Genomic DNA, 27,386 nt, shown 5'->3' on the forward strand with positions numbered 1-27,386 from the left:
TTCCGAGGATTTTCCCGAAAGTTGGATTTCTGCACAAAAAACGAGACACCAGAGCAGTTCTGCTGAAAACAGCGTTAGTCCGTGTTAGTTGCATCCAAAATACACAAATTAGAGGCAAAACAATAGCAAAAGTGTTCGGGAAAGTAGATACGTTTTGGACGTATCAACTCCCCCCAAGCTTAGCTCATTGCTTGTCCTCAAGCAATTCAGTTAACAACTGAGCGATAAAAGAACTTTAACGAACACATTTGCTCATATGATGTATATATTCTCATGCTATGGCTAATACTTAAGCAATTCATAATGGGATACATGCAAATAAGATCATCTAACAGCCATGTCAATCATGGAGAGGTACCAACAATTAATAATAAGCATCATGAATCATGTATATAAGCAGGATTGCAATGTTCATAAGAGAGTATGATAAAGTGGTATCTCGCTTGCCTGTATTTGATTGGCAAAACATAAATGCTCAGGCACCTCTGAGGTTCACAGAAAGACTAGAAATAGAGATTGTCAAAGATAAAAGCATCAAAGTTATACCACAGTCAATAATATTTTGAGGCAAGCATATTATACTAAGAATGACAGTTGTGCTCTCAAGATAGTGCTCAAAGAAATAATGGAGACACAACATAAAAGTAAAAGATTGACCCTTCGCAGAGGGAAGCAGGGATAAACATGCGCTAGAGCTTTTTATTTTTAAAGCAGGAGTAAAATTATTTTGAGAGGTGTTTGTTGTTGTCAACGAATGGTAATGGGTACACTAACTACCTCGCCAACCAGACTTTCAAGAGCGGCCCCCATGAATTATTGCATATTTTATTTGGCACTCCTTCCAACCTTTCTTTCACAAACTATGGCTAACCGAATCCTCGGGTGCCTGCCAACAATCTCATACCATGAAGGAGTCCCAACCTTTGCTTACACAAGCCATGGCTAACCGAATCCTTCGGGTGCCGTCCATCAATCACAAACCATGGAGGAGTGTCTATTTAAGTTAATTAATTTGGGACTGGGAATCCCATTGCCAGCTCTTTTTGCAAAATTATTGGATAAGCGGATGTGCCACTAGTCCATATGAGAGTCCGTCAAAAGTAAATGACAAGGTTGAAAGCTAAACACCACATACTTCCTCATGAGCTATGAAACATAAACACAAATTGAGAAGCATTTTGAAGGTTTTAAAGGTAGCGCATGAGAATTTACTTGGAATGGTTTGAAATGCCATGCATAGGTATTTATGGTGGACACTTTGGAACAACTTGGTTTTCAGGTGTTTGGAAGCACGAGCAGCATTCCCGCTCAGTACAAGTGAAGGCTAGCAATAGACTGGGGAGCGACAAATCAAGAGAGCAGTAACTGTCATAATCATGCTTGCGGCAAAATAAATTAACAGAGGCATAAAAGTGATACAAGAACTCTGAAGCAATATAGATCATCGAGGCTTAATTGACTTTTTGTTCAGTCATATGCATGCGTGAGCATGTGCCAAGTCGATATGAATGAATTATTCAGAGGAGGATACCACAATGCCATACTTACTTATGAATAAAACAATGCAAGCAAACATCCATGACATGCTACTCATATTAATAAATTGGTGCTAAACATGAGAGATCATGAACTACTAGACTTTCTCAAATAACATATACCTCACATGAACCAACTAAGCATGCTCACATGGATGAGTATATGTACAAAAATGAAAACAAATAGAGTTCATACCAGCCTCTCACCACAATCCAATTGTTGTAGATCGTCATTATTGCCTTTTCACTTGTGTAGCTTGGATAATATGAAATGAAAACCACGCTCCAGCCACCGAAGACCATTGAACTCATAAAGAACTTTACAAACCAAAGAAGAACAGCAAATGTTTTTGGTGTTTTCGAATTTGAGAATAAGAACAAGAGGAAACAACAAACAAAGCAAAATCTTTTTGGGTTTTCTTATGGCAAACTAGCAATAGCGAATAAAGTGAAACAAATGCAAGAAACCAAAGCAAACAAATGGTGAAGAGAAACAACAGAAATATTTTTGATCTTTTTGTGTTTTGGGAAGGAAACAAAGCAAAAACAAGAAATAGAAAACTAAAAGAAACACATAACAGCAGGATGACAGAAATCTGCCAAAACCTGACAGCAGTACAGAAATCGATTTTTACAAAAATCTTACGTTGCTCAGATCGAAAAGTGTTCAACTAATGAAAGTTAGATAACAACCTGGGGAACCTGCACAAAAATTGGAAGCTCAAAATGACGCTCTGGCTATTTTTGAGAATTTTTACGGTAACGTTCCAGAATCTGTTTTCAGGCAGCACTTCCCCAAATATCATCTTCCTCTCATTAGAAAACCACTCAAACGAACAAGACAAGTATGTACAAGTATCCAGCAACCATAATATGCAAAGAATGAGTGATGCCGGTATACCTCCCCCCAAGCTTAGGCTTTTGGCCTAAGTGGAGATCAATCCCATCGGGGCCATGAGGTGGTATCTCCGTAGTACGACGAAGATGGATCATATTCCGGGTATGTGCTAGAGGAAGCACCCGGATACGTGACGGTGTAGTCGTAAGAGGGCTCGACGTCCTCGGAGTCATGCTGCTGGTGGAAGTCTTTTATCTTCAAATGCTCATCCACTTCCTCCTTAGTGCACGACCATGATTGCCTGTCAATACTTAACAAACCTAGTTGGGGAAGAGGAATTTCTTTCTCATCCCCGTCAGAAAACAACATTCTATACACCATATTATCTAAAGTAGAGTCAGTAGTAACAAAATGATGGCTCTTCATAGCAGTAATGTCGAGTCTCCTAGGGGCCAATGGCACATCATTAGGATCAATAGGAAGATTAAGATATGTTAAAACACGCAGTGCAATAGTTCCTCCAAAAATAGGCCCCCTGGTAGTCAGGCGGCGAGCAATAAGAGCACCAAGGTGATAGGATGTCTGACCAGTAAGTGCAATATTCAAGAAAGCAAGATGGTAACTAGAAATGTTGCTAGTGTTCTCCCTACCAAGAATGCTAGTAGCAATGTAGTAGGCAAAGTACTTAATGGCGGGGAGTTGGATGTTCCTTATCTTGCGCCGCTGAATGGTGCGACAATCATCATCGGTGATCCCTCGGTAGAGCTCCAACAAGTCCCGGGGGTTGTCATCAATCCTACTTGTTGTACCTACAGGGGCAATATCCAATGCACGACAAAAATCCTTCAATTGCATAGTAACAGTATTACCATAGATCCTGAATGCAACCGTCGGCTCATATTGCTTGTTGTTGAACTGGAAACTCTCGACGAAGATCTTGGTGAGCATATAGTATTGCTCCCTTTCATCTTCCATATAGGTGGTTAACCCTGCCCTGTTGACAAGGGTTAAGAAATCCTCCAATATCCCTGCATTCGTTAGAAAATCATAGCATGGAAAAGTAGAAGCATTAGGAGGCCCGTTGTCCTCTTCAGTCGCGAAGCTAGGCGCGAGGATGTCTTCATTGTATGATCGCCTAATCCGGGTGGCGGCCCTAGAAGGCCTCCCGGTGCTGGTTGTCCCTTTCTTGAACAACTCTCCAAAGTTGAACTTCTTCATAGCTTCTCTGAAATTTTTAACAAGTGATATAAAATTTGGTTTGATGACATATAAACAAGGGAAACTACCATATGAACTTGCTAGAGTACTAATCATGCATCAAAACTAATTTCTACCACTTAGAACAAGCATGCAAGCTCACTAAACATGTTACCTACAGCAGCAAAATATTCAAGATATACTCAACCAAACAAAATTCTACTTGGATGGGTGGAGGAGTCACATACCAAGGAGCAAATGTGCCAAATTTCAGACAGAAATCTGGGCTGAGCAAAGAGATCGAGAAATATGGAGCTCTGGAGCAAAAACGCGAGTGAGAGGAACTTGGTACGAGTTTTTTCGGGAGAGAGAAGGTGCTGGGAGAAAGAGATGACAAAGTGGGGCAAAGGGGGGCCCACACCACATGGTGGCGCGGCCACCTCCTTGGCCGCGCCGGCCTGTGGTTTGGCGCCCTCTGGTGCCCCACAGGTCATCCTCTGGTGCTCCCAGGTTCCTCGTCGAAAAATAGGACCAACGGTATAATTTTTGTGAATTTTTGAAAACTTTGAAAAATGAACATTTCTGGGTATTTAGTTTATTATTACTGGCCAGGAAATTTTTTGAAATCTTCAAATAACTAAGGAACTTTGCAAATTAAAAAGTGCTACAGCAACTAGAGTAAGTGGAGGAAGAAAAAGATGTTGTTTACCTCCTCTATGCATATAAAAGGTATTTGTTAACAAGGTTGATCAAGTCTTGCCACCAAATAAATTTTACATAGCATAAAAAGAAATAAACCTCAAATCAATCATGTTACCTTGAATTGTATTGATATGGATCCAATCACGAGAGTTTGATATTCTTCTTTAGGCTCATATATAGGACAATCAATAGTTCCCACTTTAATACTTCTCACATTAGTAATAGTATTGACTCCACATACTTTATCAATCTTCTTGGGGAAATAGACGGTATGCTCCTTATCATCAACATTAAAAGTAACCTTTCCTTTATTGCAATCAATAACAGCCCCTGCGGTGTTAAGAAAAGGTCTCCCAAGAATAATAGACATATTATCATCTTCAGGCATTTCCAACACAACAAAATCAGTTAATATCAAGCAGTTAGTAGTAACTTGAACAGGAACATTCTCACATATACCAACAGGAATAGCAGTAGATTTATCAGCCATTTGCAAAGATATATCAGTAGGTATCAACTTATCTAAGTAAAGTCTCTTATAAAGAGAAAAAGACATAACACTAACACCGGCTCCCAAGTCACATAGAGCAGTTTTAACATAATTATTCTTAATAGAACAAGGAATAGTAGGTATACCTGGGTCGCCCAACTTCTTTGGTATTTTGCCATTGAAAGAGTAATTAGCAAGCATAGTGGAAATTTCCTCATTGGGTATTTTCCTTTTGTTAGTAACAATATCTTTCATATACTTTGAATAAGGAGGCAATTTAATAGCATCAGTCAAAGGGATTTGCAAGAATAAAGGTTTCATCCAATCGCAAAATTTATTATAGTGTTCTTCTTCCTTTGATTTTAGTTTCTTAGCAGGAAAAGGCATTTGCTTTTGCACCCAAGGTTCTCTTTCATTACCATGTTTCTCAGCAATAAAATCTTCTTTAGTATACTTTTTATTTTTAGCATGCTTTTCAGGTTCTTCTTCTACCTCTTCTTTATCAGGAGTATCATTCTTATCATTATCTTTATCATGTTCATTGCCACTTTCAGTTTCAGCATCAGAAATAGAAATACTATTAGGATCATTAACAGGTTCAGAGGATTCTACAACATTTTTATGTTTCTTCTTCTTTTTCTTCCTAGAATGAGCACTAGGTTCAATGCGTTGAGAATCTTGTTCAATTCTTTTGGGATGCCCTTCAGGATATAGAGGATCCTGGGTAGAGACACCACCTCTAGTTGTTACTTCATAAGCATGTTTCTCTTTAGAATTATTCCCTAACAAGTCATTTTGCACTTTAGTGAGTTGATCAATTTGAGTTTGAATCATATGAAAATGTTTAACAAGCATCTTAACATCATTGGAGGTTCTCTCTACAATACCATGCAATTCATTAATAGCTCGAGAATTTTCCATTAAATGATTCTCTACTCTCATATTAAAATTTTCTTGCTTAACAATATAATTATCAAACTCATCTAAGCATTGTGCAGGAGGCTTCGAATACGGAATATCTTCCCTAGTAAAGCGTTGAAGGGAGTTTACCTCAATCATGGATGAAGGGGGAATTATCTCACATATATCTTCTATAGGAGGTAGATTCTTCACATCTTGATTTAATACCTTTCTCCTTGAGAGACTTCTTGGCTTCCCTCATATCTTCATCATTCAATTTAATTAAACCCCTCTTCTTCAATATTGGTGTTGGAGTTGGTTCAGGCGTAGTCCAATCATCATGATTCCGGCTTATTTTAGCCAATAATTCTTCAGCGTCATCCGGAGTTCTTTTCCTGAAAACACAACCAGCACAACTATGCAGGTATGCCCTAGACTCAATGGTTAGTCCACTATAAAATATATCAAGTAAATCATGCTTTTCCAAATCATGCTCAGGCCGAGCTCTAATAAGAGAACAAAATCTCGACCAAGCCTCAGGCAATTTCTCTTCATCTCCCTGGTCAAAATTATAGATTCTCTGCAAAGCAATATGTTGAGCACTAGCAGGAAAGTATTTGCGGAAGAAAGTATCAAGCAATTCTTTTGGACTTTTAATAGAATTAGGTGGCAAATTATTATACCAAGTTTTAGCGTCATCCTTTAATGAGAATGGAAAGATTTTAGCAACAAAGTAAGTACGCATCTTGACATCATCAGAAAATAAGCTACTAAGAGTAGATAACTAAGTCATGTGTTCAACAGCACTCTCTTTTTCGGTACCACAAAAAGGTGTTTTCTCAACAATAGCTATATGAGATAGGTCAAGAGAAAAATCATAATCTTTATCCCTAATGTTTATAGGAGATGTGGCAAATTTAGGATCAGGAGACAGTTTATATCTAACAGCATGTTCTGCAAGCAACTTTTTAATTTTTCTTGCATCAGTAGTAGCATTGCATTTTTCAATAAAATCATCATTAAGCTCCACATAATCTTCCTCAGGATCATCACTAAAATAATCAAGTTCAGGTGAACTAACAGGCGTAGTAGCATTAGGAGTTTCAGTATTTTCAATTTGTCTAGACCTAGCAATTGTAGCATCTAGAAAGGATCCCAATGAACCACTATCATCAAGCACAGCAGAAACATTATCAATATTATGAGAGTTTTCAGATTCAGCAGAAGTACCCGCATGTGAAGCATGCGGCGGTGAAACAAGTTTATCAATCACAGATGGCGAATCAAGAGCAGCAGAGGTACTCAGAATTGTACCTTTTCTTGTAGTGGATGGTAATATGGCGATCTTAGTATCGCGAGGTTTACCCATGATGAAGAATTTGCAGCGAACAATATTAATCCAAGTGAACTTCCAAATAAAGCTATGCTCCCCAAGCAACGGCGCGAGAAAATAGTCTTGATGACCCACAAGTATAGGGGATCGCAACAGTCTTCGAGGGAAGTAAAACCCAATTTATTGATTCGACACAAGGGGAGACAAAGAACACTTGGAAGCCTTAACGGCGGAGTTGTCAATTCAGCTGCACTGGAAACAGACTTGCTCGCAAGAGTTTATCGATAATAACAGTTTTATAGCAACGAGTGATAGTGAAATAATGCAGCAGAGTAACAAAGACAGCAGTAGTGATTTTAGTAAACAGCAGGATTTAAATACTGTAGGCACGGGGACGGATGACGGGCGTTGCATGGATGAGAGAAACTCATGTAACAATCATAGCAGGGCATTTGCAGATAATAATAAAACGGTGTCCAAGTACAAAGCAATCAATAGGCATGTGTTCCATATATAGTCGTGCGTGCTCGCAATGAGAAACTTGCACAACATCTTTTGTCCTACCAGCCGGTGGCAGCCGGGCCTCAAGGGAAACTCTTTGGATATTAAGGTACTCCTTTTAATAGAGTACCGGAGCAAAGCATTAACACTCCGTGAACACATGTGATCCTCACATCGCTACCATTCCCTCCGGTTGTCCCGATTTCTGTCACTTCGGGGCCATTGGTTCCGGACAGCGACATGTGTATACAACTTATAGGTAAGACCATAAACAATGAATATTATGATGAAACAATAACATGTTCAGATCTGAGATCATGGCACTCGGGCCCTAGTGACAAGCATTAAGCATAACAAGTTGCAACAATATCATCAAAGTACCAATTACGGACACTAGGCACTATGCCCTAACAATCTAATGCTATTACATGACCAATCTCATCCAATCCCTACCATCCCCTTCAGCCTACAGCGGGGGAATTACTCACACATGGATGGGGGAAACATTGCTGGTTGATGGAGAGGCGTCGGTGGTGATGGCGGTGATGATCTCCTCCAATTCCCCGTCCGGCGGAGTGCCGGAAACGGAGACTTCGGCTCCCGCGACGGAGTTTCGCGATGTGGCGGCGTTACGGAGGGTTTACGGCGACTCGACTTCTCCCCGTGCGTTTTTAGGTCGAGGCGAATAAGTAGTCCGAAGGAGGGCGTCGGAGGCCGGCCGAGGGGCCACACCACGGGGGCCGCGCGGCCCCCCCTGGGCCGCGCCGCCCTATGGTGTGGGGCCCTCGGGCCTCCACCTCAATTGTCCTTCTGGCTCCGTTAGTTTCCTGGGAAAATAGGGCCTTCTGCATAAATTCCGAGGATTTTCCCGAAAGTTGGATTTCTGCACAAAAACGAGACACCAGAGCAGTTCTGCTGAAAACAGCGTTAGTCCGTGTTAGTTGCATCCAAAATACACAAATTAGAGGCAAAACAATAGCAAAAGTGTTCGGGAAAGTAGATACATTTTGGACGTATCAAGGTGGCGGATCCCAGCGGCCGGATCTGGCAACGTATCATCTTCTCCTCTGCCTCATGGAGCTCCGGCGGTCGGAGCCAGAGGTGTGGCGAGGGAGGGAGGTGGAGATCTCCGTAAATAAGGCTGTTTCGGGTGGATTAGGTGGCCGTCGATGCAGCGGTGGCTCCCTCCTCTTCGTTCATCGTGGTGGTGCAAGAGAAGAGGTTCGGCTGCTTGATGTTCGTGGCTGGTCGCCGCGTCCACAGCAGGGGAGTATGATGGCTTCTAGTCGGAGGACTTCCACGGCGCCGCTGTCGCCGTATCTCATGGCCGAAAGGCGGCCGCTCCACCCCTGGAGGTCTACCACGGCGCCGATGTTGTCGTACTCTTTTGCCGTAGGGAGGCCCCTCCAACCTGGTGCGACGATGCTCGTTTGTCCTCAGGCCTTCTTCAACCTCCAATCAGTTTCAAAGCGAAGGCTCAACAGCTTCGTCGGAGTTAGCTCCCGCCTCCATGCCCCAAGTGGTTCTGTCCCTGGTGGCGTGGAGGTTGGCTCCGGTGAGCTCTACGGTGGTGGATCTGGAGCTAGACTTGATGGCGTTTTCTCTTTTCAGTCAAAGGTCCTTAGTGCAAAATGTATGGGTCGGTTTGTAATTTCTCCTTTCTACAGGACCCTTTATGTATTTTGCACCTCCATGGCTGATAATGGAATGAAGCTCTAGGTCCTTCGGGACCTCTCCTATTCAAAAAAAAAATCCCCGCTGCATCAAGATGAAGTGCCACACCTCTCTCACCACGACGCAGTGTAGCAGTCTCCTGCTCCTCGTCACAAAACGTGCATGCTGCCGGGTGCGGGAGACCTAGTCAGGCAAGCATGTCCGCTGCCTAGCCACAAGCCACGCAAAGAACTTTCTTGTCATCCCTCTCTCAACAATCAGAGGCACCGAACATAAATCCGCGCACGGATGCCATTGATGGGGGCGACGAGGACTGTGGCGGCGGCCTCGGGAGGTGAGGGCAGCATCGCCCCTGATAGCGCGGACGTTCGCCGGTGACGTAGGCCACCTCCCTTGATGTCACGAGGTGTCAATGGGGGTAGTGGATGGTGCTCACATCTCGGTGGTCATCCCGTCAACCTCCGGGAAAGAACTGAAGACGACGATCTATGTCTCGTGTTGTTCCCACCCCACTAGCCTTGGATCTTGGCGTCAAACTGGGGAATTCTACAAATTGTGGCCAAGTTCAAGCATGTTTCCAAAGCGCTAGCTATCACCACATGTGTATCACATTAGCAGGTACTTAAATACGGTAGCGCACAAGTGTGGGCAACAAGCTATTAGACCGTCTCAGTCTGAACTTATCTTTAGTTGTATCAATTCAGCTCATTCAAACGTGCCTTTTCCGTCAAAATTAGCTCTACAATCGTCTCACTTTCTAGGCATTGTAATACACGCTGTAATGTGTTCAGGATCTGAACAAATTTGGGCCTCTTTGTTCAAAAAAGAAAAGAAAAATTACTATACAAAATCCATAATAAAAATTATTATGCGGAGTGCTTAGAGCATCTCCACTCGTCTCCCCACAGAGCCCCCCACGGCCACTTTTTTTCATCCGGACGGCGAAAAACGGCTCAGTCAGGCCCCCGGTTCCTCGTTTTGGTCCGGATTTGAGCCTATTTTCGTCCGGACTCCCCATGCCATCCTCGGTTTCCCGGGGGTCTCCCGGGGACTCCGGATGAAGCTAAACCAACCGCCCACGCCCACGTGTCTCCTCTTTCGTCCGGATTCCCCGAGCCATCCTCTTTTTTCCCCGAGAAACGCCGCTTGGGGAGCACACGACTGGAAATATACTCCTCCCCACGCCAAATCTTCCTCCAATCCGGACGAAAATTTCGCCGGATTTGGGCGTGGGGAGCGCCAACGAGTGGGGATGCTCTTAGTAGCGTTCAGTGTCTCAGTCAAGTGAGTTTTTATAAGGTTTGATCAGCCGAGGAAAGTGCAATTGCAGTTCATACAAAAGTGCACCTTTTTAGCAGAAATGTCATAAAAGTGTAACTTAAGCAATTTTATGTGGACGGCTGAGACTTAAGAATTTATTAGAGACATAACAAATCCATATTTTTTACCAGAAATCTTCAGATGGACAAGGAGCTAGCGGGATATTACTAGCATCAAGTTCGACACCTTACCTGGTTAAAGTTAAATCGAGTTCTGATACACAAGTAGACCAATGAAAACATGCTTTATTATTTTGGTTTATGTCTATCATTGGGAAACTTCAGAAAAGAATCTAAAACTAGGAAATAAGCTCGGGAGTGGAAATATCTACCGCGCGCGGTGGGAATGGCTTTTTCACCTCGGCCCCGCACCGGGTAAATCGGCCGTTACGGCCGGTGGGGTCCAGCCCGCCACGCTGGCACTTTTTCCCTTTGTCTTCTTCCCTTCCCCTCCTCCGCCTCCCCTGCCGTGTCCAGACTTCTTTTCCCCCCACGGCCCCACCGAGCCCGACGCGCAGATTTTGCAGCTGTTCTCGGGCGAAGTCGAAATCCAGGCCGCTACAGTTACCTAGGGATTCGAGCCTTCCGTTGACCAGGCAAGGGACGTACGCATGTATAGCTCTGTATCTCGTGTATAGTACAGTTTTGCGCAGTACTGTATTGGAGCGAAAGATTCTATTTGGTGGGCCCATCCTCCTCTCCGTGTACGCCTCGCTCCCCCTCCCCCCACCCCCACACCCCTCCGAGCCCACTCCTATCTTCCCTTTCTTCTCCACACGACTGTAGCCGCGCCGACGCCATTACCGGAATCATCCAAAGTTTCAAGCGTCGCGCGTCTCCTCTGTCCAGGTATGTAGATCCCAGTTAATTCGCGAGATCTTGAATTGTCTCCAAGATCTACATCGCTATGTCGCCGTGGTCTGGATTCAAAGGAGATGAAGGCAATCCAGATTCGTCTCTGCAAATCGATGATCTCGCCGGAGATTCTGAGCTTGGATACGAGGTAATCTTCACACAGCTGCTCCATAAGTACCAGCCCGTTGCTAAAAACATTCTCGTCAGTTTAATTTATTTCATCAATTCCGTTTCCCCACCAGAGCTACGCCGACCACGACGCCTTCTTGGACCTGCCTCGATAGATCCTTGATCCGTGCTTCGCCGGGCCGGATCTCAACATTCATCAAAGGTACCGTCATGGAGAGGCCCCTCAGAGGAAGGTAGCGCTCGACATGACTGCTACAGGGAGAAGATCTCTTGGATGCCCTCGGCAGGTTAGCAAAATGTTGCCTTTACCATATAAGTAGATGGTTACTTTTTTTATCGCTAATGATGTGCGTGGAGTTCATCATTGCTAATTCGTTCTTAGCTATTAGATAATAGTGAACTGGAATTTGAGATTCCCTTCATGGGTGAAGGACACTTGATATTAACTAATAAACCTATACCATTATGGGGCTGTTAGCAGTAAAAGGGATTTTTTTGTTCGGTGTCAACATGGACCAATCAACAATGGTAGTTATCCTCCTCCTAACCTTAGGTGTCTGAAGGGGATCAGAGGACACAAAGATCTATCTAACTTTAACACCAATGCAGATGCCACACATCCGTACGTAATCACGGTTGATTCGGTGCGGTTAGGTGTTTGCGAAGCTGCTCATGTATACCATTAATTTTAATGACCCTCCGTGATGTAAAAAAAAATAACACAATAAAACAGCTTTCTTCTGAAAGTTTGCTGAAGCATTGATTTGTTTAGATGATCTATGTTTGGTATATATGTCGATATCCAATACAGCAGACGCACAAGCCGATCACCATTTCGGATGGATTGCATCAGAATTGTTTGCTTGCTTACTAACACAATATGGGTCGATGAACCTTGGAATCCTGTTTTAACTAGGTCCTTGATTCACTTGTGGAGTTTGGTTGGTTTACACTCCAGAGAGCACGTCAGGTGAATCGGAGTCTCCCATTAATTGATCAAGCATACACAGCGCTTTGGACTGAGAAAAACAACCTCCAGGTCGCATTTGAACAAATGGAGCACAAGTTGAAGACAAGAGAGTTCAAGCTTAAAGAAATGATCTGGAACAACAGCGAGAAAGCCTCTCGCAGCTTGAACATCTATGCCAACTTGTGCATATCTGCCGTCAGTGTAGCTGTTACTATGTTTGCTCTACTTGTGGTTGTGTTCCTGAAATAGGCCGTGAGATATATTGTATCCTTTAGATTTCGCAAACCCGCATGCAAGCCTGCATCCTTCCTTTACTTATTTCCCGGTGAACATGTTATCAGCTTCATAACTTAAGTGTCTGTTGGAGCTTCGGGTGTTACGCTATTTTTCCGTCTCTGTTAAACCGATACCTGTAATACACTAACTCCTGCAAAAGTTTTTTTATGCACCATGGTTCCATCTATGATCCACTGTAACCTGAATTGACTTTTGTAAACAATTATGATGTACTCATGCTTGACGGATGCAGTACTCTATGCAGCTACACTCCGGTACCACATACATTGCTGTGTCAATACTCTATGTAGCAACTTATGGGACTGTATAGAGGTTCTTTGAGATGTCGAATTTAAGAACTGGTCAGTGTCCAGAGTGATACAACAATGTGGTGGACACAGTGGTTCGCAAAATGAATCATAGAAAATGCAGCCTTTGTCTCATAGAACGGATGTGCTGTTACGGGAGAAAATAGTAATATGTGTGGTAAAATGTTCTGTTCTTTGATGTACTCATTCAGGAAGGTTGCAGTACCCTGTGTAGCAGCTTCCCGCATGATAGATGTTACTGATCTTTTTTATGTTTACAATTTTAGAGGATTTGGTTCTGACGATGTATTTTAATCTGGGTCGTATGGAGCATCGTAAGAATGTAGATCACAGTGGAAATTTCAATATAACCATAGGAAAAATACTAGCCTCTGGCCTACGGAACGCATTTCCCGCACGATGTCTGAACGTTTCATGCAAATTCATGTCTGAACGTTTCATGCAAATTCATGTCTGAACGTTTCATGCAAATTACCCTGTAGCAACTTCCCGCACTATAGATGCTACTGTTATGTTTTTTTATATAGAATTATAGAGGATACTGTTTGACGATGTATTTTAATGTGGGCCGTATGGAGCATCGTAAGAATGTGGCTCACAAGGGCAATCTCAAAATAACCATAGAAAATACTAGCCTTCTATAACCGTACCCATATCGACAGTTTGTGGCCTGTATAAAGGATGCGGTTCCTCACCAAATACTATGCGGTCCTTAACACGCCATTCACATTGTACGCTAAGGTAACCATAAAGTACTTGAGATATGGAAAAGTGCTTTTAGCATACGAGCTCCAATGCTCTCGCTCAGTTAAAAAAAATTAAAAATGTTTTAACAAGTTATAAAAAATCGTGAAAATAATTCTGTAGATTACCAATGATACATCCCACAATCATGGAAAATCCCAATCCGAAATTGTTTTTATTTTGATCTGGACAAAAATGACAAATTCTGATATCAACAATTTTGTCATTTCTGTGTAGCTTAAAATATTAAGTATTTGAAATTGATTTTTTGTCCGTTTGTGGGATACATCCTTCACTATGTGTGGATTTTTTTTCCAGAATTTTTTACAACTCAAAACTATTGTTTTTAATTTTTTAAAAAATGAGATCACTGGTGCCCATGTGCACCAAATCTCTGTCCTTGAGATATCCTTTATGGTATTTGTGGCCAAAAAAGTTCGTAATCCTGTAGGAAAATAAAACACCTACATAGAACCTTGTTGCAACTAAAAGAGGAGACAAGACACACAAAAAATTTATGAATTACACTTTCACACACATTTTAACCTCGATCATACCGATATGGGTTATCATAAAGTCCTTATGATATACTCTGACCACCGGTTTTGAGTCACGATAGCCAAGTCCAGCATGAAATTTTCCTTAATTCTCATTGTAAGAAATAGCCTTCGGGTGTGACATAGCCGTGTCCACGATTCGGGAAAATTCAGAGTGATACTACAATTAAGAGTGATACATGTGGTACACATCATACTATAATTAAGAATATCCATATGGTACACGTCATACTACAATTTGCAAAAGAAACAATGCGCTTAGGTAAGTCCAGCATGAAAGTACCCGAAGTGATACACCATGGTCGTGCCATAACCTGTGTGGTGTCCTCTCATGGCCACCGCGAAAATTAGAAAGATCATCGCCATCAAGAACAATGGAAAATGAAAGATCAAGAATTGTAGGAAATATTGTAGATTTGTTGCAAATCTTGTACACCAATGTCTATAGGGAATCTAAGAAAAAACAAATTGCCCGGAGCATGCAATCCTTGGAAAATATTCCATATGGTACATTCTTGTATCTAGTACAGTCCTCTTTATCGTAGGGGTCGTTTATAGTCACCCGTTATCGGCAATTATTTGTGTTATTTGAATGAATAGTTTACGATCAGTTACTCTAAGGTACGATGATATGCTATCTATAGTTAAGTTTGAGTTCCACGGATACCCTATTAATGACTCACACACATGTATTTGACAAATTTCCTTAACTGTTTAGATTGTTAATATGTCCACTCGAAGAGAAGCTCTAGCTGATAGGTATTTCAACATGACAAATCATGTTGAGGGTCTTAGAGCATCTCCAACAGCGCGCTATATAGGCCGCGCTGCAAAAAAAGGCCGGTATACCGCTCGCGGGAGGAAAGAAGGCGCGGTAAACGGCGCGGCGTTTTGCACAATCCAGCATCTTGATCCCCTCTGTCCGGCTGGCCGTTGCCAATTCGGGTCTGCTCTTGTGGATGATGATGCAGTCCAAGGAAGCATCCGCGACAAGTTTGATGGAGCACCGCTGGGTCGATGGCCAGAGTGGAGTGGACGACGCAACCATCACTAGCGACGCTGGAGGCTAGAGGATCTCACGGCGCCTCTGGCATACGACCCAGTGGTCGTTGCAACCCAGTTCTAGGGATCCAATTGTTCTTCCAGGCATCAATACTGTGGCCATTTCCTACTCTCCAAATAAGGCCATTTTCAGCAGATCCCTTCCGTGAAGAATGGTCTGCCATGATAACGATCCCCCACCAGGGCAGCCAACACGGAAAATGTCCGAGCACTTGAAACAACGGGCTTTGAGCACCTTTGCACACAGCGAATTTGGCACAGTAAGCAGCCTCCACGCCAGCTTCGCCAAGAGTGCATGGTTAAAAACCTCAAAGTTTCGGAAGCCCATGCCTCCCGACTTTTTAGGTTGGCACATTTTGTCCCACGAGATCCAATGAACTCGTCGAGAGCCATCGGCATCGCCCCACCAGAAATCCGAGGCTATTGAGCTTAACTTCTTGCATTGCCGTTTATTAAACTTGAAGCAACTCATTGGGTGGGTAAGGGTAGCCTGTAGTACTAGTTCACAACTATTTCCTTGCCTTTCTTTGACAGCCCCTGACCCTTCCACCAGATACCTTCGCCCCCGATCTCTCTGTAATGTATTGGAAACACCCGTCTTTTGACTTGCCCACCACTGTTGGTAGGCCTAGGTACCTTTCACTTAGGGCTTCTGCCGCGTAAGCTAGGATTGATGTAGTAACATTATCGTGCACCACTATAAGGATATGGTACCCCGTAAATGTGCAACACTCGGTCCTTAAAAAACTCTCCATGGGGTACCTTCATATCTACCATACAGAGGTTTGCGGTCGAGACATTGATATGCGGTCATTATCACGCCATTCATACCGTACGCTAGGTCAATCGTAATGTGCTTTATGGAACACGAGGAGGAGACGAGCCAACCTACAAAGAAAGTTTACGAATTACACATCCGGACATCAACATTACTTGCATTCGCTGATACTCGACCATGCCCGCAGCCGCCAACATCACCCCGGACATCATAGACGGAGGCATAATATAATGTGTAGCACAACTACCCGCTGGTATTCATGAGATACCATGCGTCTCGCTTACCGGCATGGCCTTTGTTGCAACGGCGGCTCACCACCCTTGTGACACCCTGATATCACCGGGGTTGTGTCATCGAATCATGAGGTACCTTCATGTCTACTATACAAAGGTTTAGGGTCGAGACATTGATATGCGGTCCTCGCCACGCCATTCATACCATACGCTAAGTCAATTGTAAGGTGCTTTGCGAAACACGATGAAGATACGAGCCAAACTACAAGAAAAGATACCATGCGTCTCGCTTACCGGCATGGCCTTTGTTGCAACGGTGGATCACCACCCTTGTGACACCCCTGATGTCACCGGGGTTGTGTCGTCGAATTATTATGCATGCATACTTGGGATTTTTTTTATTCCATTAAAAAAGTAAAGAAAATCGGATCCCTTGGGGCACATAGATACCTTCGCGGGGTCCATAGACCCGCCTACGATTTGAGTCCGCATATGAAACCAACTATACGGTACCTACTCATACCATATGCAGTGCTTTCTATATTAGCCGTACGGTACGTACTCATACCATATGCAAGCGGGCTCGGATAACCTGCAATTCCAAAACCATAGTTGGAATGTGTAATAAGAGGGCCGTAGCATACATTGATGAAGTTGATGAGAAGAAACAGAGCATAAACTTGCCTGGTAAGGATAAGTAAGCAGAATAGCAGATAATTTTGAACCAGCCCCAAGTGCCGCATAATCAACAGAATTCTGTTGACAATGAAGGCAAATACATATCAGATATATTAACTAACTATCTAGCTGATAGTGAATGTACTTTAAAGCAGACATATATGGACCAGAATGCTCCAAAATATCAACTGCCCTACATAAGTCCAGGTCCAATCCCTCTATAAAGTGCTAGTCATCCCTCCTCTTTCAGAATAGTTCTCAAAGCATCTGGCTTCACAGAAAACAAATAAGCAAGGTCACAGAAAATTTGAACTAAGCATAGACCAAAAGAAATCTGAGCATGGAGAAGAATGCACAAAAACAATTCGTAGCAGGATAAAATAGTTATGAATGGTTCTTTTTTACACTAACAAATGTAAATAAGCATGATTTTAGCAGCTTCAGACAGAACCAATAATAGCACAAGCCACTCATTTGCAACAGAAAACAAAGTCACAACTCTACTATGCTAGGCATTGCTATATGATGCTCAGAAGATAGAGGTATGGTACTATAATAACCATATATTACCAGAAAATCCAGAGTAAGGTGCAGTATGTCCAGGTGTCTGTAGTTGCATTCGTGTTTTCACCAGCCATATGGGATTTGTAAACAGGCAAACCTGTACAAAGAAATGAAAAATACCTTTGTCATGAATAAGCAATATTTTAGGGAAAGGCAATTGAGGTGAACAAATGACACTAACACATGTTTGTAGTCAGAAAAAAACTGCTAGGTTAGGAATGCTAGCAAAGGCCTAACTACATGTTAACAATCTTTGTTGAACTCGTCTCAGTCTGACAAAATCACAAAACGATACATGATTAGGAGTTATTGTACGAACCAAAGCACCTGCTTCTGCAGCTGAGACAAGATGGTCGAATGGACGGAGCTGAACATCCTTCCCCTGAGAGTATAATGATACATACCTCAACCGACTACCATTGGTACCCCGTAATTGTGCAACACTAGGTCCTTAAGAAAACCTCCATGAGGTACCTTCGACCAGGGCGCAAAGAAGACCACCGCCGTGCGTGTAAAGGTGGGGGAGTCGCTAAGGCCCTGCCCAAGCTGTCGGCGGCGTTCACCAAAGAAAAGGAGGCAGGGCAGTTCCAGATCGAAGCGAGGCGTCATGCAGTACAAGGGTCGCTGCGAGAAGTGCCCCGTCGCTGTCATCTGCCCGCTCAAGTTGCAGCTCATCGACCCGAACGTCGCTGCCACCGCCTTCCAATAGACTAAGTACACCATCCTCCTCTCCCAAGAAGGGAGAAGATGGGGACTAAAAATGGCTATGTGGTCCTTATCACACCAGCCATACCGAACGCTAGGTCCTTATATCAAATACATGCGGCATTAATCGATAAGATATAGTCCTCTCGACCGAGGTCATTTAAGGAAATTTAGAAGATATTGGCATGATGTCCTCAAATAAAAAAACATGCATTGTACATTGTTGTGTCTCATAAAGGAGAAAATTCATAACAAAAATTCATTAAGAATTACATAATAGCATCTATTTTATCCCTGCTAAAACTCCGGGTGTGATACCGTCGTATTATGGTGTGACCTAGTATAGGCATGCAGTTCTTAACAAAAAAAACATATCGTACACTAGGTAATATCATAAAGTCCTTATGTATCCTCTATGCATCGGCCTGTCTCCGATAATTGAGAGGATCAATTATCATGCGGCCCTCAATAAAAGAAAAAAAGAATTACGCACATGGTAAATTGTTGCATCTCATATAGGTGACAAGTAAAGACACAAACTTTTTAAGAATTGCACCGGTGAAACCCTTATAGCGCTACTCATACCTCCTGGTGTGATATTGCCATCTTGTCGATTTGATCTTGTATAGTCCATGCGGTCCTTATCAAAATCTTCATATCGTTCATAGTGTAAATATCATAGAGTCCTTGATGTGTCGTCAAATAGAAGCAACATTAATCGAGAAGATATTGGAATTGGCCCCTCAAATAAATAAAACGCTCGCATAGTACATTGTTGCGTATCATAGGGACAAGTAAAAAACAAAAACAAAAATCTTAAAAATTACATAGTTACATCTGTTATAGCCCTGCTTATACCTCTGAGTGTGATCCCATCGTATTATTAGATGATCTAGTATAGCTATGCGGTCCTCAACAAAATAGTTATAACGTACACCAGGTAATATCATATAGTCCTTGTTAAAATCTCCATAGTGTACATAGCGTAATATCATAGAGTGCTTGTCAATTTGACTTTGTATAGTCCAAGCGGTACTTATCAAAAATCTCCATATCGTTAACATACCTCCTGGATGCGATATCGTCGCCTTGTCAATTTGAGTTTGTATAGGGATTCAAGTTGATGTCGCTTAGGGATTCGAGTTGCAACTAAAAGAGGAGACAAGACACACACACACACACACAAAAACTTACGAATTACACTTTCGCACACATTTTAACCTCGATCATACCGATATGGGTTATCATAAAGTTTTTATGATATATTCTGATCATCGGTTTTGAGTCATCGATGGATTATGCTTGTATACAATTATTGCTAGCATTTTCTAATGTAGGTATATGCTAGGATATGTCAGCATGGTCTCCGTTTATGTGTCAAATTAACTCAATGCTATCTCAGAAAAGAAATGAAGTCAATTCTATTGTTATTGTTCATATGAAGTCCATGAATGGTGGCCAGGAAATGACCAGGAATAAAGGGTATTATGTAGCTGATGATGCAATTATGTGTAGCATAGAGCATCAAAACCGTACGGTACCTACTCATACCATATGCAGTGCTTTCTATATTAGCCGTACGGTACGTACTCATACCATATGCAAGCCGGCTCGGATAACCTGCAATTCCAAAACCATAGTTGGAATGTGTAATAAGAGGGCCGTAGCATACATTGATGAAGTTGATGAGAAGAAACATAGCATAAACTTGCCTGGTAAGGATAAGTAAGCAGAATAGCAGATAATTTTGAACCAGCCCCAAGTGCCGCATAATCAACAGAATTCTGTTGACAATGAAGGCAAATACATATCAGATATATTAACTAACTATCTAGCTGATAGTGAATGTACTTTAAAGCAGACATATATGGACCAGAATGCTCTAAAATATCAACTGCCCTACATAAGTCCAGGTCCAATCCCTCTATAAAGTGCTAGTCATCCCTCCTCTTTCAGAATAGTTCTCAAAGCATCTGGCTTCACAGAAAACAAATAAGCAAGGTCACAGAAAATTTGAACTAAGCATAGACCAAAAGAAATCTGAGCATGGAGAAGAATGCACAAAAACAATTCGTAGCAGGATAAATAGTTATGAATGGTTCTTTTTTACACTAACAAATGTAAATAAGCATGATTTTAGCAGCTTCAGACAGAACCAATAATAGCACAAGCCACTCATTTGCAACAGAAAACAAAGTCACAACTCTACTATGCTAGGCATTGCTATATGATGCTCAGAAGATAGAGGTATGGTACTATAATAACCATATATTACCAGAAAATCCAGAGTAAGGTGCAGTATGTCCAGGTGTCTGTAGTTGCATTCGTGTTTTCACCAGCCATATGGGATTTGTAAACAGGCAAACCTGTACAAAGAAAAGAAAAATACCTTTGTCATGAATAAGCAATATTTTAGGGAAAGGCAATTGAGGTGAACAAATGACACTAACACATGTTTGTAGTCAGAAAAAAACTGCTAGGTTAGGAATGCTAGCAAAGGCCGAACTACATGTTAACAATCTTTGTTTAACTCGTCTCAGTCTGACAAAATCACAAAACGATGCATGATTAGGAGTTATTGTACGAACCAAAGCACCTGCTTCTGCAGCTGAGTCAAGATGGTCGAATGGACGGAGCTGAACATCCTTCCCTTGAGAGTATAATGATACATACCTCAACCGACTACCATTGGTACCCCGTAATTGTGCAACACTAGGTCCTTAAGAAACCCTCCATGAGGTACCTTCGACCAGGGCGCAAAGAAGACCACCTCCGTGCGTGTAAAGGTGGGGGAGTCGCTAAGGCCCTGCCCAAGTTGTCGGCGGCGTTCACCAAAGAAAAGGAGGCAGGGCAGTTCCAGATCGAAGCGAGGCGTCATGCAGTACAAGGGTCGCTGCGAGAAGTGCCCCGTCGCTGTCATCTGCCCGCTCAAGTTGCAGCTCATCGACCTGAACGTCGCCGCCACCGCCTTCCAATAGACTAAGTACACCATCCTCCTCTCCCAAGAAGGGAGAAGATGGGGACTAAAAATGGCTATGTCGTCCTTATCACACCAGCCATACCGAACGCTAGGTCCTTATATCAAATACATGCGGCATTAATCGATAAGATATAGTCCTCTCGACCGAGGTCATTTAAGGAAATTTATAAGATATTGGCATGATGTCCTCAAATAAAAAAACATGCATTGTACATTGTTGTGTCTCATAAAGGAGACAATTCATAACAAAAATTCATTAAGAATTACATAATAGCATCTATTTTATCCCTGCTAAAACTCCGGGTGTGATGCCGTCGTATTATGGTGTGACCTAGTATAGGCATGCAGTTCTTAACAAAAAAAACATATCGTACACTAGGTAATATCATAAAGTCCTTATGTATCCTCTATGCATCGGCCTGTCTCCGATAATTGAGAGGATCAATTATCATGCGGCCCTCAATAAAAGAAAAAAAGAATTACCCACATGGTAAATTGTTGCATCTCATATAGGTGACAAGTAAAGACACAAACTTTTTAAGAATTGCACCGGTGAAACCCTTATAGCGCTACTCATACCTCCTGGTGTGATATTGCCATCTTGTCGATTTGATCTTGTATAGTCCATGCGGTCCTTATCAAAATCTTCATATCGTTCATAGTGCAAATATCATAGAGTCCTTGATGTGTCGTCAAATAGAAGCAACATTAATCGAGAAGATATTGGCATTGGCCCCTCAAATAAATAAAACGCTCGCATAGTACATTGTTGCATATCATAGGAGACAAGTAAAAAACAAAAACAAAAATCTTAAAAATTACATAGTTACATCTGTTATAGCCCTGCTTATACCTCTGAGTGTGATCCCATCGTATTATTAGATGATCTAGTACAGCTATGCGGTCCTCAACAAAATAGTTATATCGTACACCAGGTAATATCATATAGTCCTTGTTAAAATCTCCATAGTGTACATAGGGTAATATCATAGAGTGCTTGTCAATTTGACTTTGTATAGTCTAAGCGGTACTTATCAAAAATCTCCATATCGTTAACATACCTCCTGGGTGCGATATCGTCGCCTTGTCAATTTGAGTTTGTATAGGGATTCAAGTTGATGTCGCTTAGGGATTCGAGTTGCAACTAAAAGAGGAGACAAGACACACACACACAAAAACTTACGAATTACACTTTCGCACACATTTTAACCTCGATCATACCGATATGGGTTATCATAAATTTCTTATGATATATTCTGATCATCGGTTTTGAGTCATCGATGGATTATGCTTGTATACAATTATTGCTAGCATTTTCTAATGTAGGTATATGCTATGATATGTCAGCATGGTCTCCGTTTATGTGTCAAATTAACTCAATGCTATCTCAGAAAAGAAATGAAGTCAATTCTATTGTTATTGTTCATATGAAGTCCATGAATGGTGGCCAGGAAATGACCAGGAATAAAGAGAATTATGTAGCTGATGATGCAATTATGTGTAGCATAGAGCATCAACATTCTGCATACTTCTTTCTCTTTTCTATCAACTTTTTCTGCAATGTTCCATGCTATTCAAAAATTAAAAATCTGTTTGTGTGACCTATTACTCAGATGGTTGCCATTCTTACATATTTCTCAGATGATGGTTTGTGCTTGGCTTTAGACATCAGTAATTAAAGTGTGCACTTCATTCTGACATCCATTTTTAGCAATTAAATTATTTTGTATCAGTGTGCAGCAACGCTTCCAATGTTCATTTAAATCTAATAAACTTGCCAATAATTCTCATGCCAACTATTACGACAATACTACTTTGTGCATTGTTCCTCTCATCTGCAATTTTATACCAATGACATCCACATCTCCTCACAATTATCTTATATATTTTTTACTATATATCCTTACTTATGTGATCCTGATTAATTGTTGCATGATAGCTATCGGGGAACCTGGGTTAAGCTGAAAGGGTATAAATGTTCCTTGCCAGTTAATTGATGAGGATATAATGTCTTCCTTTGATAGGGACGCTAACATTATTCAGCATTCCAAGGTATTTACTCGATTAGTTGGTTTTATAATATGATGTCAGTTGGTTTTATAATATGGTGATGTTTTACTTTTGTTTGTACACACTTGAGGAGATACTTAAACTCACTCAATGCAAGTGTTGAATTGTGTGGAAGAGTGGAAGATGCTAGCCTTCTAAAGGACATAATGTTCTAACTTATTGCTCTATAACATCAACCATGTCAAGGCATTGTAATTCAAATTATTCATATTCTTAAAAATGTGTCTACTATCCAATTTTGCTTAACATTTATATCACTCATCCCTTGAGATGGACGGGCGCCGCAACGCGCGCAATCAATGGTCTAGTAGTACATTGTGGTAGCTCATACTGTAGCCTCTATGGTATGTCTATTTCTCGCATAGAGTCCTTTGCCTAGTTAGTGGAAATCGTGAAGGGCGTAGGTTTTACATGAAGCTAATTCCAAAATGAATAAAGTGATATCCATGTTTTAATTGCAACATTGTGTTGACTCGTAGTGTTCTCAATCAACTCGGAATGGTGTTCCTACCCATGAAATGAAGTTTACATCAGTTGACTATCTGCAAATTAGTCCATATGGTCCAGTTGCAGCCCAATAATTTTTTGTAGTTTTAATATGTGCACAGATCAAATTCTTATGATTGTACAAAAGGCAGAGATCCTTTTCTGCATAGTAGAAACAAAAGGGGCAGAACGAGACTGGGGTTACAAGCCCATAGCAAATATAACGAAAGCAAACTGTACATGTCAGTTGGCAACTGAACTTCTCATCTCATCTTAGAAAACAAAGTTTGCCTAAAAAGTAAGCCGCACAAGGAGCTCGTAGTAGACCAACAGGATTCCACTGGCACCTACATTGTGAAGCAAGACAACCTGTTAGTATTGAAGGGCATTATTGTAAATATATCAACTAGACAATAGGGCCATCACCATAACCACAAATACGCATTACCGCATGAGACATGGAATTTTCAGTAAGATTATCTTTGCAACGGTTGTGAAAAAAAAGGTAAGCTTATTAATAACCTTTAGAAAAAAATCCACAAAAAAACTTAAGCATCCACCAAATATGTCCTGGAACTATAACATAAGGGATTGAATCAGATGTTCCCTTATTAGCTCTGGAAATTTTTACTTAAATAGTCTTCCAGAATCACTTATTAGTTGTTTTCTGCATTACAGGATAAAGTAAACAAATTCAGACATATTGAATGGATGTAGACAAGCCACCCAGAAGTGTATTGGTCACACAGGAGGGAAAATACAGATTCATCTTTGGCATATGCTTCTGAATAATACCTTGGCCAGGTAAATAAAACATTTCCTAACGTGTACAGTGCAACCTAATCGTACTTACAGATCACAGGCTTCAAGAACACAGACTGTATTATAAGCATTTTAGCAAAAGAAGCTCATGGAGAAAGCACTTCACCTGATTGCATCGCTTCTAAAGGTACCTTGCTGTTTTGTGCATACTGCCTCTTTGCAGAACACATGAAATTACATATATCATCCTCTCAAACAGAGAACCGAAGCTTATAATAAGCTGATTCAGCAAGCCTGGATATTTAAATTCACAAAACATGCAGTAAGCCTCATGAAATTACTACAGCTGAGAAGATAAAACACCAAGACAAGATTTGAAATATAATAGGATTAATAGAGAAGGGAAAAAAAGGAGAAGCACGCAGTCCAGATAAGCTAGATAAGTACTCCAAGATAAAACACCAAGATTTGAAATATAATAGAGTAACTAGCATATGGCAGTTTAGGGTATTTTTCAGCACATGTGGCCTTTACCATCATTGGTATCTCTTTATAGAGGAGACACGTCAAGACATGAACTTCATAAGAATTACACAGTTGCGTATCTTTTAGGCCTCCTCATAACTCCGGGTGTGATGTGATCGTCGTTTGTTGATTTTACCTTGTATAGTCCATGCGGTTCTTATCAAAATATTCATAGCGTACACAACGTAATAGCATAGAGTACTTCATGTACCCTCATATACAGGTGGCATTAATTGTGAAGATTTCGGCTTCCTGCCATGTGGTACATTTCTAAATGTTATGGAGTCCTTCCCATCTAAGTTATGATGAACCTACAATTTTTTAATTCGCCAAACACAAGCAGATAAAGAACTGCAAAAATTGACAGTGATGCACGTGAACATAGCACAAAGCGTAGGAAAAAATAGGGAGAGCCGGACGCCCCATGAGCGTGGACATGGCCAGGATCTCAGGCACCGACGAGGTGCCTGGAGATGGTGACTGACGAATCTGGCTTTACTTTTGTATATGGAGCCAGATCCACTTGGATGGATGGCGCCGGTTTCATATCGGCGAGGCGGCGCCTCCAAAAGATAACCTACCTCCACGGCATCCCCCGACAAGCTGTGAGATGACAGCGAGCTGCAGATCCAATTCGCAGTCCCAAGGTGGAGGCGTCCTCAACGCAGGGCATCGGAGAGGCCCGGTGTACGCACGACTGGTCCATGGCGTTGCAGGCGACGAACTTCTCCAAGCACTCGACCTGCTGCCACGCGGGACCGCTCGTCACTCCTTGCTGCAGTTTGATCCAACTCCATCAGATCGGAGGAAATCTCATAAAATCAAATGCAAGCAAAATCGAACGATGGGATCTTACCTGATCAGCGGCTAGAGGACCACAGGGCAAGCATAAATACTACTGCATAAGTGCCTATTCTGTTCTGATCCTTATCTAAATTACAACCTCTCACACTAACTGAAAAACAACCTCTGAAACAAACTTTGCATCTCTTAGAAACCAGAGAGATTTGATTCCGGGGTTATTTTGCCCAGACCTAAAATGATTCCACGAGCGTTTTATCTTACGCCAGACTGCCTCAAAGAAACCAGACATCACATATAGTTGCTCTTGGTTTTCCCCTGAGATGTCAGTTTGTCCTCGTATTAGAACCGGGTCTAATCTCCAGACCACTAAATCACGAGATTTGTGCGCTAGCTACAGGGGCAAAATGCTACTCGCCATGTTAAATCCGATTCTGAGTAATTTGTCAGATGTTAAAATCAGTGATTACGCACCTGTCGCTCCATGACCCCGGCAATGCGGTGAATCGGAGCGACGGGTAGCGGCACCTGGAGTGCCGGCCCTGGAACTTCCGCTACCTTCTCCAAATTCGGCGCCGCCGCTGCTTCCATAGCTCGCCGAGTCGAAGCTCCGGCTTGGGCTGTAGCACCCATATTCCGTCTGGTTTGCATCTTGTCGGTGTAGTATCCATGACGAATCTAGCCCTTGAACCTCCATGCTGGAGGCAGTATCGAGATGTGGAATCAGAGAACAGGAGGCGCTCATCTCGTTTCGAATTGAGAACAGAGTTCGAGATCTGACCTGGGAAGGAGTAATTTCATGACCCTTGTGGGCGGCTATGGACCTGCATCGCCGGCGGCGTCTGGATCTAGATGTCGATTCCGCTCTCGCCTGAGGATGTGAGTCTCGTCTGAGGCAGGGAGGAGACGACTGGTCTCGGTGGCGTCCTGTACAATACCGCACGTCGCACACGGGCCCCTCAACCGTATATGATACGAGAAGGTACCATGTATCCACTGCTCACCGCTCGTATTGAAACGAAAATGCCGGTCAAACCTTGCATGTGGTGGGGCCGCAACCCAAATCTTAGAGCGACACGGACGGCTGCTGATATCAAACACGCCCGTTATCAGCTTTGCATCAGCATTTTCGCACCGAGCCGGCGAGCAAAAACCCCCACCGCCCACCGGAGAGGCGGAGACACGCCGGAGAGAGGAAGGATCCACCGCGAGCGGGTCGATGGAGAGCGAGATAATGTGGGTGCTGGCCAACTATGTTCCCCGCGCCCTCGTCGACCTGCCCACCGACGCCGCCATCAGCCTGCTCGACGGCGCCGTCTCCGAGCTCGACACGCGCGTCGAGCTGGCCAAGCGCGTCGCCCTCGGCGCCCTTTCCCGCCCCGACGCCCCGCCG

General features: G+C 42.4%; 4 long non-coding RNA genes across 7 annotated transcripts; 1 reads left to right on the top strand and 3 right to left on the bottom strand.

Annotated features, from left to right (window-relative positions):
• The first annotated feature begins 11,213 nt into the window (after positions 1-11,213).
• Positions 11,214-13,004, top strand: LOC127341305 (uncharacterized). Of its 2 annotated transcripts, XR_007875417.2 has the most exons (3): positions 11,214-11,492; positions 11,587-11,760; positions 12,390-13,004. It is a non-coding gene; the product is annotated as an uncharacterized lncRNA (long non-coding RNA). The 2 variants fall into 2 exon arrangements; XR_007875416.2 differs by having other exon boundaries at positions 11,587-13,004.
• Positions 13,005-17,289: 4,285 nt separating this feature from the next.
• On the bottom strand, positions 17,290-18,147 carry LOC127338172 (uncharacterized). 2 transcript variants are annotated; one of them, XR_007874222.2, is made up of 3 exons: positions 17,984-18,147; positions 17,671-17,761; positions 17,290-17,371 (listed from the first exon to the last, which is right to left on the bottom strand). It is a non-coding gene; the product is annotated as an uncharacterized lncRNA (long non-coding RNA). The 2 variants fall into 2 exon arrangements; XR_007874221.2 differs by having other exon boundaries at positions 17,290-17,367; positions 17,984-18,132.
• A 2,117-nt stretch (positions 18,148-20,264) lies between these two features.
• LOC127338173 (uncharacterized) lies at positions 20,265-21,030 on the bottom strand. The gene is made up of 3 exons (XR_007874223.2): positions 20,958-21,030; positions 20,645-20,735; positions 20,265-20,342 (listed from the first exon to the last, which is right to left on the bottom strand). It is a non-coding gene; the product is annotated as an uncharacterized lncRNA (long non-coding RNA).
• A 3,062-nt stretch (positions 21,031-24,092) lies between these two features.
• On the bottom strand, positions 24,093-26,779 carry LOC127341304 (uncharacterized). Of its 2 annotated transcripts, XR_007875415.1 has the most exons (4): positions 26,049-26,779; positions 25,774-25,967; positions 24,834-24,961; positions 24,093-24,252 (listed from the first exon to the last, which is right to left on the bottom strand). It is a non-coding gene; the product is annotated as an uncharacterized lncRNA (long non-coding RNA). The 2 variants fall into 2 exon arrangements; XR_007875414.1 differs by having other exon boundaries at positions 25,774-26,779.
• Between the last annotated feature and the right edge of the window lie 607 nt (positions 26,780-27,386).

The sequence above is a fragment of the Lolium perenne genome, chromosome 3 (assembly GCF_019359855.2).
Source record: "Lolium perenne isolate Kyuss_39 chromosome 3, Kyuss_2.0, whole genome shotgun sequence".
NCBI classification, from domain to species: domain Eukaryota; kingdom Viridiplantae; phylum Streptophyta; class Magnoliopsida; order Poales; family Poaceae; genus Lolium; species Lolium perenne.